The sequence below is a fragment of the Thermobia domestica genome, chromosome 7 (assembly GCF_964235325.1).
Source record: "Thermobia domestica chromosome 7, izTheDome1.hap1.1, whole genome shotgun sequence".
NCBI lineage: Eukaryota > Metazoa > Arthropoda > Insecta > Zygentoma > Lepismatidae > Thermobia > Thermobia domestica.
The window spans coordinates 44,254,174-44,273,614 of NC_137460.1; the positions used below are offsets into that span (position 1 = coordinate 44,254,174).

Consider the following 19,441-nt stretch of genomic DNA (forward strand, 5'->3'; position numbering starts at 1 on the left):
CCTCTCACACTCTGTCTTTTAAAGTTTATGATCAGTCTTTCTCTCCTTTTCTTTTCTTTCTTTTTCTTTCTTTTTTTACATAGATGAATCTATATAACATCATGAATTAACTTTACTGAGTTTAGTAAATTTTAACTTTCTTCCAATAGCTAGTTTATTTCCCTCTTTGTTCCGTTACCGACTTTTACTTTACTTCTCCCTCTCGCTCACAGTTGCCGACTTTTACTTCCCTATATATAAAAGAGTTAATAAAGGGACCGCGTGTTCTCTGGATATTTTTGTTAATATGTGGCTAATACTTGAAAAAACTTTTTGACTTGCTACAACCAAAAACACTAACAGCACACTTGGTGGGCCCTTCGTAGGTTAATGGTTTTCATAGTTGGGGAATAGTTTTAAAAAAAAGTGTATGTTGGCCAACCGACAAATTGCCGTCATTTAGCCAACAGTTCCGACTATGCATCATCAATCAGAATTTACTTCTTTCATCAGGGTTACGTTAGTAATTTAGTTGGTTGACAAGTGATCGACAAAGCGCCAAGCCCAACGTAAGACCAACGTTGGCAGTTGGCTAGCCTACCGTTTCCCTCCGCTGTGCAATTGAGTTGGTCGGGAAATGCTCTTGCAAACAGGACAATTGCAATGAAGGGATTCAACGTTGAATACCGTGTCGTTGTGTTGGGCCAACGTTGGACAGTTAAGTTGGTGGGGAAATATTCGGCAAAGCGGCCAATTTACACCGTAGGGCCAACGTTAGCAATTAACTTTCTTATCGTTCCCCACTGTTGGGCAAACTGCGTTGGGCAAACTGCCTGTGCTGCTAGAGAATATATATATTTTTTGCAATTATTGAAGTAGAGAATTGCGCAATCTGAATTAAAATATGAAATAATCTTATGAAATAGAGTCATTCTAAGTATCTAACCATTTCTTCTGTAACTTATTCAGTAACGTTCAACATATACTGCAAAGAACACGAGAAGAATAGTTTATTACAGAATATGTACTTACATGATATACACAGATTAATGCCATTTATATTGGTGTGCTAATCCCAACAAGTGGGAGGGAATGTGAGTTGCTAATGGATGCATTGTTACACAGTGTTCTGCCCTTCTTTGTCACTGGTGATCCATTGACCTTTCATAGACTTTTATTTTTTAAGTTGTCTCAGATATGAGAGTTACATGGAAAGATATACTTACTGAACAGAGGATGTTTAAGGACTTCTTATCGAGATGTAATAGGTCAAGAATCTTTATGGCCACATGTGGCCTAGCGTTATGTTGTTTGCGGAATATGATCAACGTGCGAGACACTGCTTACAGTACATCTCTTGGAACTTATGATACATTCTGAAGACTACTTTTTTTTTTGTCTGGAGAAATTTAATAACAATTCGTTGCGCTGATTTGGAGGAATTCATAATGTACTTTACCTGGCCACAGTAAACAACTAGCCCCAACTGAAGAAACAGATCGCGATGACTTTTGCTACAAATGCAAATTGGGAATCAAACAGCACCATCTATCGGCGAACATAAAATGAAAATGAAATGAAATCTTTAAGTTTTACAGCCCAGGTTTATGCCGGCTAGGCTAATGGAGACAGTGATGATGAGATATATGAATGAAATAGTGGAATGAAGAAAATGTTGCCAGGTTGGGCTACGAGTAGCGGATTGGGTGATTTTTTTTTTTTTTTTTTGAGAGTAAGCTACCAAAACTTCAAATTGAACGACATGTTACTTTTTAAGCTACAGCTACTTTAATTATCTACAGGTTATATATAACTCTTAAGAATGCGCTACCTTCTGATTTTCATATATAAAATCACAAATTATTAGTTTTATATAACACAATAAAATAGTTTTGCTTATTGAGTAATTTTTTCACAACGAACAATATCTTTACTAAAACTAACATGCTCGATATTAGTTCAATTCTTAGTTTAGTTCAATTCTTAGTCGAGTAACATGTTCGATATCTGACAACACCAGCCTTTTTTTCTTACTTTGAACTGTTTCAGTATTACTGACTGTTTCTGTCTTGGTTAATGCCTAGGCCTACTATAGTTGTAGACAGCTGTCTAAAGGTAAACACCCTAAATTCAATTGTGTTACTGAATTATTCATATTAACATAGTGAGTAAGTGAAGTGACAATTAAAATTTCAAAAATTCGTGGTTCCTAGATAAATAATTTAGCAAATGAATTCAAGAAGTGAGGAATATAGTCGTAAAGACATATATTATGAACGTTGCATAGTGTATTTCAGAGCCCACAAATCTGACTTAAGCGAATACGTCTCCTTGGAAATAAGACAGATTGCCCATTTTATATATTACTGTCTGCCTAGTTCATTGTACAATGCAATTCTAGTGCCTAATGTAGTGTGGAATATGCCCTAACACACCATCTCCAACAATCCGAAAATGCTGTCCTCGCCTGACTGTTGTCAATAAAGACATCTGACATATACATTGTTCTATTGTTTTATTTCTAAATATAAAGACACCGGTACGCTAGACCTCACAAGTAACACTTCACATCGTTGCTGCCGGTCTGACGCTAAACTATACATTTTCGGAAAGCACTAGTCCTAAATAGGATAACTACACAGTGCGACGGTCAGACGTTGCCGCGTTCAGGACTTATGGAGCGTCAAACATTAACATGGGGTTTATGAGAGTAACCATAGCAGTCGTATTATTTCATGCTAATTCGTCTTGCATTTGAACTCTGTGCTAACATTTGTGTTGTAGCAGTCGTATTATTTCATGCTAATTCGTCTTGCATTTGTACTCTGTGCTAACATTTGTGTTGTTTTTGTGTTTTTTAGGTATGCGTTGTAAGATGGATCCGAAAGTGGTCGTTTGGGCTCTGGTGGCCGAGATCGGGACAAATGAGCGCAATCCAAATTTGGAAGAGCAAAGGATGGTGGCACACATCAAGTCTCTTTTGACCAGCGGGATGGAAGTCGTTGAAGAGATTCGTACGCTCGGCTTCGGTGACAGTGATGGTGACCAGGGGGACGGAGACATGGATTTTGGAGACGAGGAAGACCAAGAGCAGGAGGATGCAGAGATGCCTTCGTCATCGCAGCAGTCTCATACGTCTTCCGCATCTGGCTCATCAGCGTCAGAATACCTGCCCTCTCCTGTGAAGAAGCCGAAGTTCCAGGATCAGCCTCCAGAAGACTCCAAAATGACACCAGAGCAGTGGCGCGAGTACAAGGCAAAAGCCTATGCCTACTGGACGGTAAATCCAAAAACAGGTAGGCCTTGGAACACAAAGACCGGTCGTGCTACCCACTCGACTCTGCAGAATCAGTTCAGGTATATTCGGAACATTGGCGTGCTACGTCACTTTGGGGCAACACAAGGCAAAGATGACAAGAAGACGCTGATGGCAGAGATCAATGAGGCAGTTCGGGGCATGTTCGCGGAGAAACAGCACACTGCTATCATTCACGATCGAACGTTGCGAATTTGGGCTAGGCAAACAGCTAATGAACTGGACCCTAACAAGAGTCTCAAGTTCAAGGCATCACCGTCGTGGGTGTACAGATTCAAGAAGCGCAACAACATCGTGGACCGTGCAATCACCCACAGGGTCGGCAGGACCTGGCAACTGAAAGAGTTGGACTTGCAGCAGCAGGCTGATGCTTTCGTATTAGCGACTCGCGAGCTCATTGCAAGCGAAAGCATCCCACCAACGCAGGTTGCCAATGCAGATCAGAGTAGCTTCAAGAAGTTGTTGCAGAGTACTCGCACTCTCCGTACCAAAGGAACAACAGTCGTGCGAGCGGTTGTGGGATCCATGAGCGCAACAACCCACAGCTACATGATCATGCCCGTGATCACCATGGCCGGAGAGATTCTGCGGCCGATGTATGTACTGGTGTCGGAACCAAGTGGAAAGTTTCCGGGAAACAAGCCTGCAGATCCACCGAACATCAAATCATTTGCTGGCAAAACGTCCAACATGAACAGGGACGACCTTAAGGACTTCTACGAGCAAGTGTTCTGGCCAAGCATGCCTGATGATCGGAAGAAGATCGTTTTGCTATTGGACTCGTGGACTCTGAACAAGGACGACAATCTATCGAACGCACTGAAGCCTGCCGACGTTGCGTTGCACAAGAGACTGATTCCTGGTGGTTGCACTGGAAAGATTCAGCCTTTAGATGTGCATTTCTTCCGTCAGTACAAGTCCTTTGTACGCTTTGTGACCGACACACTGGCCATGGACAGTGTCATGGATATCTGGCATCGCGATCGATTCCTGGCACTACAGTCGTTTTCACTCTACCAGTTCAGCGCACCCCGATTCAAGAACCTGATCCGGTACGCTTTCCACAAGGCTGGCTATCTGGACGAGGAGCCGGGAATGTGGATCTCTCCGCACGAGTACTGCTTTGACTCCCTCGACGAAGGTGACGTGTGCTTCACGTGCGGCGAACTACCGTTCGTCAAGTGTGCACACTGTGAGCGCACTCTTTGCATCTCTCATGCTCTGTTCGACGATTTGCACATTGATTGTACCCTTTAACTTACGCAAACAAGTGCTCAATCAGACAACGTCGATTCAAACGTCACAAACCTTGTGTTCTTCTTCGTTTCCTGTAACTCTCATAAACCCCATGTTAATGTTTGACGCTCCATAAGTCCTGAACGCGGCAACGTCTGACCGTCGCACTGTGTAGTTATCCTATTTAGGACTAGTGCTTTCCGAAAATGTATAGTTTAGCGTCAGACCGGCAGCAACGATGTGAAGTGTTACTTGTCAGGTTCATAATAATTAAAAGGTTGCATAAATTTCAGGGTAAAATAATGATAACAATAATGTCCAGTAGCATATCACTACAGTCTTGTAACTAAAAACTCTTACACGCACACACACACACACACACACACACACACACACACACACACATATATATATATATATATATATATATATATATATATACGCGATTCTTACATCTTAATTTTATAATATAATAAACGCATTAATAATCAATATTTCATTTCTCAGTGATTCGTTTCTTGCTCTTTTCTCTTTCAGTAAACGGGCGAAAGTAAGTTGCTATTGTTTGTTTTCTATAGGCACCAACAGTTCCACAAATACTAAATTTCAATAACAGCACACACATACAGTACCTAAATAGGTACATTGTTCACATAATTGTTCATCAGAGTACTAGTCATGCTACCAAAATCTTCTACTAAATTAATGGATAAACTTTGCAAAAAAAAAAAAAAAAAAAAAAAAAGAAATAAAGAAAAAAGAAAAAGAAAGAAAGAAAGAAAAAAATAGGGGGTGTTTTTACTTAATTCTGTTCCTAACAATGAATAAAAACAATTAACTATATACATAAAATGGGAGTTGAGTAAAGGCTTTTCTGCGGAGAAAGTAGAAAGTACAGAAGTAGAGTCATAACAGATTATTTGTGCTATCTTTCAGTTTAACCCAGTTCAGTTCAGTTAAGAAGCGGAAATATTTCGTTGTGATGAAAAAGGTGCCGGTACGTCGAACAGTTGCATACCGTTATCTATATATATATATATATATATATATATATATATATATATATATATATATATATATATATATATACAATGATTAGTTAAAGTGTATAGTAGCAAAATAATTCTTTTTTTTATGACTACAAATAATTTACTTATTGTTGACTATAGTCAATTAAGGAAAACTTGGTGGACACCACAACAACATGTACGTACACACAACACAAACACACACACACACACACACACACACACATACATACATACATACATACAAGTAGAAAAGAGAAAAAGCTAGACAGGGCAAAAAATGAGTATCTTTTTCTTTCGCTTGAACACTGACACAAGTCGTTAGTGTAGGGTGCTTACGAGCAAACAAAAGGAGCTATTATCGGTTAGGAGCGAAACTTGTGAAGTGTGTAGCGGAACGCTCGTGGGGGTTTCTACTAACCAACCAATGTCTTGCGAGCGCTACTTAATACAGCAACTTCTTGTTCTGTTAGCAGTATGCAAGTTCTTTTTAAGCATGTAGAAGAAGTAAAGAAAAAGACAGACCCCTACCACCATCATTTTCGTCTTCACGCTCTGAAAGTTTGTGTGGCTGTGAATAACTCATTTTTTTAACCTCTTGCTTCCCTTCTCATCAAGATCTCTCAACCAAGTGCCTCCTGGCATCTTTTCCTGGACTCCTCCTCTTTCTTCCTCTCCACCCACCAAACCAATTCCTGAAAAGCTAACTTCTCATTTTGTTTTAAGATAGAAAAGATCTTTAGACGGATGCCAAGAATCACAGCAGTAATTTCGTCTCCACACTCGCTTCTTCAGAGTACATTAAGACGAAACGACAGACTATTGAATAAAAAGTGTGTATTTTGCTCTCTCTCTCTCTCTTTTAAGGACATATTGCAGGGAGAAGAACTTAACGAACTATTTTCTTCTAACGTTTTGTTTCTGCCCCTTTTTCCTTGAAATGACAAATGATGTTTGTTTCTTCCTCACTTACTACAAAAGATCTTATAGAAATTTCGCTAATATTCATATTTTCTAGCAAGCAACTAACTTATGAAAATTTGTTCTCTGTTCTTTCTCTTCCTTATCTAAGATATTTAACTTCCGAAAGTCATATTTTCATATAAACTTCTGAATGGAGACCCTTGACAAGAAATGCAAAACTTTATTACGGCGCATGCATTGAATTTGTTTCTTTGTTACAAGTGTGATTTTAAAGGGAAAATAAATCCCAAAGAAAACTATACCATATAACGTCATCTATGCAAAGGTTGGGCTCATGAAAAGTGTCTTGGAAAGTTTATTTCTTGAGAATCACGAATTTCATAATATATATATCTAGTGTTTGCTGTTCTATTTCTGTAGTGTTGTTATCTTCAGGTACATTTTTTAAGGATAACAGAAATTAAAAGAAAACGAAAAACTATGAAATTACAGAACTATTTTTCAATTTATTATTATTATTATTATTATTATTATTATTATTATTATTATTATTATTATTATTATTATTATTATTATTATTATTATGGTAAATCAGTTACTACAAATTTGGCATGCTTTGTACATAGTTTGTTTTCTGTTATTCGATCGGGTGGTCAGACAGATGTTATTTACTTTGATTTTGCCAAAGCCTTTGACAAATTACCTCATCACTTATTAATTAATAAGTTGTATAAGTATAAATTATCGAATCAAATAATAAAATGGCTAGTTTCGTACTTAGATAATAGGAAATTCAAAGTAAGGTATAATGGCTATATGTCTTCTATTCATAATATAACATCTGGTATGCCTCAAGGTTCTAATCTTGGTCCGTTGTTGTTTTTGTTGTATGTAAATGATCTACTTGAGAAGTTAAATTGTAGATATTTGATGTATGCCGATGACATAAAAATTTTTAAAGAAATTAAAACATTTCAAGATCAAGTAACTTTACAAGATAATATTGAATTAGTGGTCAAGTGGTCTGAAACCAATTTTTTGCCTTTGAATATTACCAAAACTAAAGGCATAATTTTCTCAAGGAAAACTAATCTTCTTTTGTATAATTATACAATCGGTAAACAGAGAATCGATGTTGGAGCCTACGTCAAGGATTTAGGAATAATTTTGGACAACAAGTTATTATTCAATAAGCATTTACAGGTAATAACTTCTAAGGCTAGGAAGAACTTAGCTATGTTAAAATGTCTATGCCGTAATTTTTCGAATGTCAATACCTGTAAGACTTTGTACGTTTGCAATGTGCGATCCCATCTGGAGTACTGCACTGTTATTTGGAACTGTGAAACTAAGTATTTTGTAAATGCTATAGAATCTGTTCAAAATAATTTTTTGGCTTGGTTACGTTGGAAGTTTAAAAACTTCAAAGATAAGAGTTTGTCTTGCATATCTAAAGACCTTTATTTGTTACCTCTAACTGATAGGCGGTGTATTTTTGATTTAAGTTTTTTTCATAATATTCTTCAAGGTGTCTTTTCTATTGATGGTCTCTGGTCCATAAGAATTCCATATCGCAATGTTAGAAATTTTGTACCCTTTATTTCGAATGTTCCTACCCTGAAGTGTTCAATTTATAAAACTATAAATACAGCCAATAAGTATTACTATGCTATAGATATCTTTCAAAGTAATTTTATTAAAATTCGTTCACAATTAATTAAAATTCTAGAGGACAAATATTTTTTTTTATTTGTAAGGTGCCATCTAAATTTTTTTTAATTTTTTTTTTAAATTTGAAATTTAAAATTTTTTTAGGTTGTTTTCTTGTTCTCTTAACTTTCTTTCTCCTTTCCTATCATCTTTTTTCTTTTATCTTTGCTTTTTTTTGGATACTACACTTCTTTTTATTATTATCATCTTGGTCATGAGTTTACATGTTATATGCTTAAGTGTACTTTAATTTTTTTTCTCTTATTATTTTGTAAACAGCTACAACTACATTGTTAATAATAATCCAATCTTGAATTTTACTTTGTATATTTTGTATTTTTACTTTGTATTTTTTTCTTCCAGTTTGTAACAGATACTGCATGTTTTATGTTTTTTTTCAATTAATATTTTCTTTTTTATTCATTTTTGTACAATCAGTTATATAATTTTATTCTATTTGCATGCGCCCTATGTAATTTTTTCTTTCTTGTAAGGGGCACTTGTGGCTGTATCGCTGTTTGTTTCTAATAAACATTATTATTATTATTATTATTATTATTATTATTATTATTATTATTATTATTATTATTATTATTATTATTATTATTATTATTATCTATATAAAAATGAAAGTAACTATGTTTGTGACTTAATTACTCTTCAAACACCCAACCGACCTTGGTCAAATTTTCCACATTGATGAAGTTCGGGCATGGGATGGTTTCATAATTTCACTTCAACGGTGCAACTTAGGGGAAGAGGAGGAAGAGGGGAATATATGATCGAAAATAGCCGATATTGGTACTGAATCCAGAGTTTTCGGTGTCTCTGAGATGAACAATGACACCTCCGATGCCGTTTAAATCCAAATTCAGTTCCGCAACTTGGGGGACGGGAGAGATACAAATAAAAATTATAAAAAATGACCAATATCAGAGAACACTTCAGTAATAGTAAAAAGTGATTGACTGACGGAACATATTACAAATTTTTCTTATTTTAACCAAGCAAAGCGGGTAATTGACGTTGGTTGTATATAAAAGTAAATAATAATAATAATAATAATAATAATAATAATAATAATAATAATAATAATAATAATAATAATAATAATAATAATAATAATAATAATAATAATAATACCACCTTTAAGGAAATGTGATGGGTGATTAATGAAAGTTTGCTGTTTTTCTGTTGTTTTTTTTTAAGTTTATCGTCCTTTCCCAATACCGCCGCTATACGAGACCTGAATTTGCAGTTTAACGTGGAGCCTTAACCACGGTAATACGTTCAGTGCTCCCCACCAGGAATAGAACCTGGACCACCTGTGCCAAATGCACATGTTAGCTCTTTTTTTTTTTTTTTTTAATACTCCAACCGAGAGATTTGCCTCCACGGTTTTCTAAATATAAGTTTATTAACTTCTTTCCTACTTAATTCGTTATGACAGGAAATCCGAACACAAAAACTTCGAGAATAGTTAAAAATTTTGCCGATGATCTTTAGAGTGACTCAAACTCCTCACGATCATTAGGCTAACGTCTCATACCGTTCTCAACCGATGTGTCGCGACACGCTGGTGTGTCACACAGTCCTCTAAGGTGTCTCGAAATTTTAGAAGTTAAAAATCATGAATAATTTAATATTAATTAGTTAAAATCGAGATAGACTGTACAAATTAACACCTCCAGCGGTAGCAATGCTCAATGCTGCAAAGAGTCATTTTAAAAACTAATAGGTTTCATTATTATAGTAGATATTATTATTATTATTATTATTATTATTATTATTATTATTATTATTATTATATTTACAATAAAAATAACAAACAAATGTGTGACGATGTTCAGTAAAGTATGTCGTCAGTCAGAAAAGGTTGAGAACCACGGCGTTAGACTATACAATACCGGTTAGGCCAACAGAAAGGAAAATTAATGAGAGGAAATATGGAGAAACTGGTAAAGTAAGAATGAGAGAGAAAACTGGAAAATGTCGGGAAAACCCACGGATACGATATCCTAAAAAGTCATCTCCAAAAAAAAGTAGCATATCTTATATGCTATACAAAGACGACTGTACAAAATCAGTAACTTATTCTCATAATATAGGCCTACAGGCTGACATAGAAATACAACGACTTTTGTTTTTTTTTAAAAAAAAATCATCAAAATTACACGAGAAATCACATAGATAACATTTATTGACAAAATTTAAACCATTACAACTTGCTATTTAAGATACAGAACTCGACAATGTCATTTTTTGAAAATATTATGTCTTTGTGATCGTGTTCTTCTTTAGTCTTCATTCTTCTAATAATTTCGAAAAAATGAAGTGAAATCATTAAGTTTTACGTCCCATGGTTATGCCGGTTAGGCTAAAGGAGACGGTGATGATGAGTGATGAATGAAATGGTGGAATGAAGAAAGTGGGAGGAAACGGGAGAACCCCAAGAAAACCCACGCACACGGTGTTTGTCCATCACAAAGTTCACTTGGCGGGGGCTGGGATCGAACCCGGGACCCCAAGCACCAGAGTAATAATTTCGAGTTGAGGTCCATTGCTTGATATTCTGTTGAGTATGAGTAATTTTCTGTCGTCCTATTGTTTTCTTTTTCGTAGCCGATCCAGTCTCTTCAAAAAATTTTTATTCACATTTTTTTAATCATATATTTGGAGGGAACATTACCATGATGTTCTACATTGAAAAACATAACTGAATTACCTCTGGGAAATTGCAAGCTAAATTTTTTATAGTAAAAGCACGACGTTCCACTGCTCCATCTATACTAACATAATATTGTCTGCGCGAGCGAGCGCGCGCGCGCGTGTGTGTGTATCTGTCTGTTAGTCTATCTGTCATTAGTTTTGGGCGTGGATATAAGTGATGTAGAACTATCAAATTTTGTATGCAAATAGATATTTCAAGAAATCTAATCTTGTACGAAGCTCTTTTTCGAAGATTTTTGTTTCCGGGGTCAGATTTGGGGGAATAAAAATGTATGTGAAAACGCTTGCGAGTTATTATCGCGGTTTCTGATAACGACTTGCGTGAATACAACCCGCACTACATAATTGTTATGCGGGCTTATATAACAGTAGAGGATAAATGAGAAGAATGGATTAATGATTTTGCTTCTCTTTTAATCGATGTTATGAATTAAGAGTCAGCAACGACGGGTACTTATAGCTAGTGATTACTAAATTATAAGATTGTCTATTGCTCCATATACCGTTATTTTGTGCTGTCAACTACACAACATTGCTGCATAAACTCAAGTCCCGTATTTAGTATCACCCCATATTTTAATCCTTTTAGGATTTTTGGTAACTTTTATTACCATGGAGTAGTAACGTCTTTGACCGCTTATTTAGGTTCTATAAGAGATATTTAAGCCGGTTTTTTTTATTAGGTAAGTCAAGGATGGACCAAAGAACACCGCAGATGCGTTTTGGAACCGGATGGTCAACTTGGTAGCGCCAAGTGGGGGCGGAGGGGCATGACTTTTTTCTATTTTTTTCTTAAGGCAAATTTCGAAAAATTTTCACGCCTTTAGTTTTCGCGATATCAGGTTGGAACTTTGCTTGGATTATGTGTTCCTTTAGGTATTTCTCAATTTTTCTGAGATCCCTACGTGAAATAGGGGCCGGGCCCGAGGAGGTGCTTTTTTCAGAAAAATTTCCGTTTTTTCCCGATATTCCCGGTTCAGGTACATGATAGGAACATGTGAGTGATACCGTTGGAAAGGGTTTTTTTATACTAAAGAAAATGGCGTTTGAACCATGACTTTAGACTAAATTCAGGCTATCAACAATTTTTCCGCCCTTTGTTTTCAAGATACAAGATTGAAATTTTGCACACGTATTATGTACATAACAACGTATTTTCGGGGGAAAAAGTTCAGCTCCCTACGTGAACCCAAGCCAGGACCAGAGGATCAAAGTGTTTCGATCCGGAATCCCTTTTGAAAATCATTTTTAAAAAATGGGATTCCGGGTTTTCTCCAAATTTTCCAGTTCAGGTGTATGATACGGACATGTGAGTGGTACCGTTGAAAAGGACTAATTATACTGAAGAAAATGGCGTTTGAACCATGCCTCTTGGTCAAATAGGAATGATGCAGTACATTTTGAATATATATATATATATATATATATATATATATATATATATATATATATATATATATATATATATATATATATATATATACATAATAACGTTTTTTTTAAAAAAAAGTACAGACCCCTGAGGGGCCAGAGGGGTACAAAAATTTCGAAAATCTCTCGGTTTCTCAGATTTTTCCGTTTCTGGTGTATAATACGGACACGCAAGTGGTACCACTGAAAAGTATGATCTATCCACCCCCACCCCCCAAAAAAACATGTATGAACCATAATTTTACGATACATAGTAAAGAAGCAGCAGCTGTTTGAGTGAAAGCCTAAAATTTACCTCAAAAAGTGGAAATTCTAAAAAGGTCAATAGAGAGTTTCAGCAATAAGATAACCATTCATTTTACATTGGATACATTAGCTATTGAACATCGAAATTAATTTAAATAAGAAAAGAACCCAGCACATACAGCATACATAATGTTACGATCCCGAAATTTGCCCAGAGTGACTAAAGAAACTGTCCAATCATGATGGCGAACGACGAAAGTACTTTTCGATAACAAATGGAATCTAAGCTTGCTAGGTGCAAGGTATAACAAACTATTCTTAACATCCTTGTGGCCACTAGTACATGCTATATAAAGAGGAATATTTTCTCTGTCTATATACATAACTCGAAACTGACACAAATCCGAATCTTTATTTAAGTATAAAAACTATATCCAGTCATAGTGCCGTAGAAAACAAGTTGGTTTTTACCACCAAAAGATGTATAACAGAAGGTATAATCATACTTACCTTTTCTCGATAATTTTTTGATTCTGATATTTTGCAAACAAGTAGTAGCATCTAGGTTGGCCCTTTTCTCCATTGTTTTGGTTTTATTTCCGCAGTCCAAATATCATCTCTTGATCGTTATACGGCGAGAGTGAAAATAAGTAAAAATATCTAACTGATCCTTTTACCTACAAAAAAAAAGTAACAAGGGCTCTATTTACCTTTTAAAAAATTAAGTGAAATCTTTAGTTTTACGTCCCACGTTTATCCTCTTTAGGCCGAAGGAGACGGCTAATTAATGAAAGTGAATTGTGAAAAAGTTCGTGGGATAAGAATGTAGGATAAAATGGGAGAACCCCCCAAGAAAACACCCTGTCGTGCACAAATCGTTCAATTTATCAGCTCAGAAGAGAATATCAATCGTGCTTCTAGCACCCCAATTTTTAAATTTTTATTAGTATGCTAGGGTTGACCAAAAAGAAAAGCAGTGTATTTATACAATTTCTTTCTTATAGGATTTGTTCCCTTATCTCTCTCATGACAACTAAAGAATAAGTGCTCTTCACTTGAAATATCCTGCTATTCTTACTGCACAATTGTCGTGTTAATTCTTTAATTTCTCGGGTAATTTAAAAGAAATTAAATCTTTTCTTCCTTTCTCACTGATCACCCTAAACATTAATATTCAAACTTTCGAAGTTCACCTATGAATTATGTATAATTTATATACAACTTGAGAGAATTAAGTGGCTCCGCGGGGTGTAGTCACTAACTCTCTTTCCTTTGGTGCAACGGTCCCAGATTCGAATCCCGGTGGGAACACTCGGTCAAAAAAAGGTGTTTTAAGAAAAGCTTTTTCAGGACAGCCATTTTGAATGAGGTATTCCTGTGTTTTTCTCATTCACATCAGGCAAATGCTGGGATGGTCCCAGGACGCTTTCTTCCTACCCCATCTCTTTCATTCTCCCCATTTTCCCGAGGACTGTGATTGCCGAGGGATATCATCCCTCATACAACACGGACTAACATTGGCCATTGATGTCCAAAACACAGAAATTCAATTCCTGATCCCAATCCTTGAGATAGTCAAAGACAGATTTTTGTAATATATTTTAACGTATTTAAATCTTAACTCCCTCCTATGGCCCTTCAAATCTACATACACTTCCGTCCTTGAGGTCTATTTGAGCCCAATTATTTAATTTCTCAAAAGGGCATGCAGACATGAAATACTAAATGATATTTAATCTGGTATCTTGAGGTGGCTTAATAATAATAACAATAATTATAACAATAATAATAACGAGTAATAATAGTGAATAATATGAAATTAATGTAATTTTAGACATTGGGGACAATATAACCCCAAGATCTGATGTGTAACGTTTTTATTTAACAACATTACTCAAAAAAATATTTTTTAATATTTGGATTATATAAAGAATTAGACTAGGTAGAGGAATACTAAAATAATCAGTAATCAAAAACATCGTACAAAGAAATTATTTAATAAATATGTGTTTCTTGTGGTCATATTGAACCCAAGGCCATAGAAGGGTTAATTTCTTATTTCATGTAATGTTTGCACTGTTTATATTAATTATCACCTATGATACCTACACATGTGGATATAAATTCTTATAAATGTCACTATTATCAGAATGTTAATGTAATTGTAAAAAGTAATAATAATAATAATAATAATAATAATAATAATAATAATAATAACTTCTCTAACATCACATCAAATAGTACATTAAATAATATTAAGTTATAATGGAATTTAAATTAATTTACAAAGAGAGGAAAGAAAATTAGGCTTGACAGAATATTTTCTAAGCTCTTTCACTGTTCTGTTGTACACTAAGCTCCCATATTACCGGAAATCCACAAAGACGATGTTGTCAATCACAAACTCCAACGATCCTGGATCGAACCAGGGACCTCTTGCGTAAGAGATGAGCGTTGTATCATTGAGCCATCATATTCCCTATGCACCCTCCCGAAAGAATACTATCATGGCAGCACTTTTTCGAAGTTATTACCTCTTCCACTAGGAAATTCTCTTTTAAAATATAACCTCTTTTAAATACTGTTGGCCGAAAACCGAGCCTAGACTTCTTTCTGTTACAGTAATATTAGCATCATAGTAAGCAAAGTACCTTTGTTTCCAGTGAGATCGATTGAATCGTAAATATTGATCATTACGTATTTCTTCCTTCAATCCTTCCCAAAATTTCAATTAACATATGTCCAATATGTGGTAAAATAACTATTTAAAAACAAAATTAGGTTACCAGTTACTATAAAGACTGGTTTTATTATAATTATACCTTTGGCGAGATTAAAATACAGTATATGAACTAAGAAATAATAAATGCACTCTAATCGAAGTCATATTAACGCAGAGGAAGTGTGAGAACGGTTTTTGAGTTCATACTTCATTTTGTAGCCGCAGGTAATTCCATTAAAAGACAAATTAATGGCGCTGTTATTGCTTAGGAGCGAGTCGCACCATTCTTCCGTAAGCGTCCCGCTGGAAATATGATTTATTGGACCCCTCGGCACGATATAAGATGGCGGTAAAGAACTAAATAACAGCTTATACCTTCCTGTTGGACAATAAATCAACGCCAATGTCTTAATTCATGTGTGGTCAGTTAGTGTATAAATTAAACGGACTTTTGATCTTCTGTTTACGTGTACTCATATATTTTTCTTTAAGGTATACTTACTCAAATACAGTCTTATTTCCGAATGCCAAGTTTACTTCTATAACGTTAGGACTACTACATATATTAGTACAGCTACTTTATCGCAGAGATGGTGAAACTACCTGATCTCTTATTTCCTTCACATAATAGTACTTACCAGCAGTCAGTCATTTAGTGGATATGCACTGAAGTATTTATTTATTTATTTATAACCATAATTCCAGATACAGATGAACGCCAATGTGTACTGGAATATCTAACAAATCTATAGGGCAATAACATAATACACTAATACTAATAACAAACTCTAATGGGCAGCAAAAAAGATCACGCAGTAGAAAATTCAATTTCGTCCGTTAGATGTTAACCGCTAGAGAACGTTTGCTGCCAAATAACGGTCGCTACCGTAAAAGTAATCGTTACCTGTTAAGATATTAATGGAATAACTCCATTAACGAATTCAGTCGAGCTAATGATTCTAGCTGGCTATTGTAAAAAATAAAATTCAAAAATTCTCTTTTCATTCAAGAGTTATCGCGTGGGCTAACGAAGGGCCCAAGTCACCGTTACTCCTTAAGATATTAACGGATTAACTTCATTAACGAATTCGGTCAAGATAATTATTCTCTCTGTTTCACTAGAAAAACATTCTTAAATTCACTTTCACTCAACAGCTATCTCGTTGGTTAACGGAGCGTGGTCTAAATCATAGTTACTCGTTACAACGTTAACGGATCGACTCCATTAAATTCACCGTTACCCAGTTAAGATGTAAACGGATTGATTCAATTGACGAATTCGGTCGAGATAATTACTATAGCTGCCTATTGCAAATATAAAACATCATTCAAAAATTCACTTTCACTTAAGAGCTATCACGTGGGCTAACGGACGAGTGTTAACATTAAAAATGTTATCGAATTGACCCTATTAACGGATTCGGCCGAAATAATTAAAAGCTCTAGCTATCTATTGCGAAAAAAATTTAAAATTCATTCCGTTTAAGATATTATATGTGTAGTAACGGACTTAACGATATTATTAGTTCTCCTTGCATGAACCTAATAAAATAAATATCCGTTGGGTACTGATGAGGTTATTAGCAGTTTCAGTTGTAGCTATATGTGCAGGTTCATTGTAAAGCTCGTTGTGATTTTACTGTCGGAGTCAAGCTCGTGTAAGTTTGTAATTGGAATGCTTTTTACTCCGTACTCAGTTGACGTGTATTTCAATTTCTTTTCCTTCTTATCGGAACAAGCCAGGAGTAAAAGTGAGGGGAAGCGCGGGTGGACACCGCTCCCTCACTTCCAGAAAATATCAATGGTGTCCCTCCACTTCCTAAAAAAAATTACAATGGGCAAAGATAGGACAGAGTGACGTCATGCATCCCCCTACCTTTTCAAATCCACTTTCATCGATGAGTTTCACTAATTTCAACTGAAAATAAATATTACCAAAGTCAATAATGGTAAAACTATTAATATAATGGTTATGATGACAATTATTTTTTATTGTGCGTATTTGAAGAGAAGTTAAATGAAGTATTTACACTCTAAAATTCATTAATTGAGACATCCTTTATGAATAACGCTTTATATATATATATATAGGCTACTGTGCAATGCACCTCACACATTGTCGCTGCGATTCTCAGGAAGCAATCACCTATTGTTTTAACCCGAGGCACAACTTTGGTTACCTGCTTAATTTACGGTATTATTATTTTTTAACCTTTCTATTCTTTTTTTTTTTTAATTTCTTTCTTGTGCACCATAATTTTCAAAGGAATAATTTTAACATTGGGTTTTCTGCTCACGTCGATAGCTAAATTGATGTTTTATATGAAAACCGGTTTTAAATCAATCCACAGCGAGAGAGATGATGGATCATCAGACGGGTAACCCCCCCAAAAAAGGAGTTTATTTCATAAAGTGATTAAACTTTACTTTTTAAAACAATTGAACAATGATAACGCTGTTATAATACATAATTGAAAGCAAAAATTATTTGAAGTAATTTTAATTTGTAGAAAATGTAAGCTCGGCAATTTGTACTGAGACTTAAATAATGAATTTAAACAGGAGTGCATGTTGTGGTTTGACGAGAATGTGGTTGACGGTTACATTGAAAGTAACAGTTAACTGTATGAGCGTGTTTTTGTAAAGTTTTATGAAGTGCAAGTATCGGACATTTTCTACTCTACTTGGACAAGAATGTAAAGGTCAAGACAGTACAAGGTAAGATTACTATCTTTGATATGGCGAAAAAAAGAATTTTTTCCTTTGAGCAACACGCACCTCGGACCAGATATTTTTCCTTCGAAGGGTCTAGAATTGGAGAGGGGTCCAATGTTACTGGACACTACATCTATGTTGTATTAAACCACTGTTATTCTACAATCCCCCCCAAGAAAAACGATAGTGTTTGTTAAGTACTGCCAGCTATATTCTCAGAAAAAATAACTAAAGAATTCGATTGTTTGTATTGGCTCAGTGGTAGAGCGTTCACCTCTGGTGCATAGCAATTCTAACTTGCGCCAAGTGAGCTTTGTGGTGGACAAACACAGTGTACGTGGGTTTTTCTCGGGGTTCTCCTGTTTCCTCTCACTTTCTTCATTCCATCATTTCATTCATTTCTCATCATTGCCGTCTCTTTTAGCCAAGCCGACTTACGCGTGGGTCGTAAAACTTAAAGATTTTCGATTGTTTGTATGAGAAAAGAAAGAGTACAAATGAAGTGTTACATCAACCATTCTCGGCCAAACAACATAGTTTTATTTAAAAAGTGTACAAATGTATGTCAACTTACGAAGTTTAGGGGGGAAATCCGGATCCGGTGTACCCCATGCTTAAATGCGCCTCTGTTACATGATAACGGGGACTATGAGAGGGGAATGAGTGAGTGATGCTGCGACCTAAGTGGGTATATATATATATATATATATATATATATATATATATATATATATATATATATATATATATATATATATAGTATTTTTATCCTACTCATTAGGGTGAGCGCGGGGGAATGTTTTCCCATTCTAGAGGGTGAAAAGAAGCACTATTGATACTAAACACTAAATGTTAGTGTTCACTTTATCTGTCGTTTAAAATTTCATATATATACAGAGTGAGTGACCTTAAAGATCCACTGTTCAATGAATATGAATCGAATATTCGTTAATTAATTGAATATAAACAAACTTAGTGGTTTGATGTTGTACTGATACTTTTTTTATTACCGCATCTGGTGAAGGAAAAATTGAAAATTTCAATTTTCTTAAAATAATAATAATAATAATAATAATAATAATAATAATAATAATAATAATAATGTTTTATTTTATTTCAAAATCAAATAAGTCATTAAGAACTCTATGATTATAACATGATTTTCAAGTAGTATGAATGTTACCGTTAAGGCATATAACAATGGATATACGAGATATCTTACCTAGCGTTGTGTGTATATAGATACTTATCAGCTTAAACGAAACGCCTGAAAGAAATGCAAGTTACAATGTTAAGATGGTGTTGGACCTACTTTAGTTCTGAGAATAGCTCTGCTGATTGTGACATTGAATGGACTAATAGATTTTTCCAATTGTAGCAAGTGGAATATTACACAGTCTCACG

General features: G+C 35.1%; 1 long non-coding RNA gene across 3 annotated transcripts in view; it reads right to left on the minus strand.

Moving 5' to 3' along the window:
• The window catches only part of LOC145690040 (uncharacterized), a 404,449-nt gene that overhangs the window by 196,523 nt on the left and 188,485 nt on the right, over positions 1-19,441 (minus strand). Inside the window, exon 2 of one of the 3 annotated variants that reach the window (XR_014132147.1) lies at positions 13,111-13,277. The exons of the other annotated variants lie outside the window; for them this stretch is intronic. This is a non-coding gene — a long non-coding RNA (uncharacterized LOC145690040). The remainder of the gene's footprint in view (positions 1-13,110; positions 13,278-19,441) is intronic. 3 annotated transcript variants of the gene reach the window in all.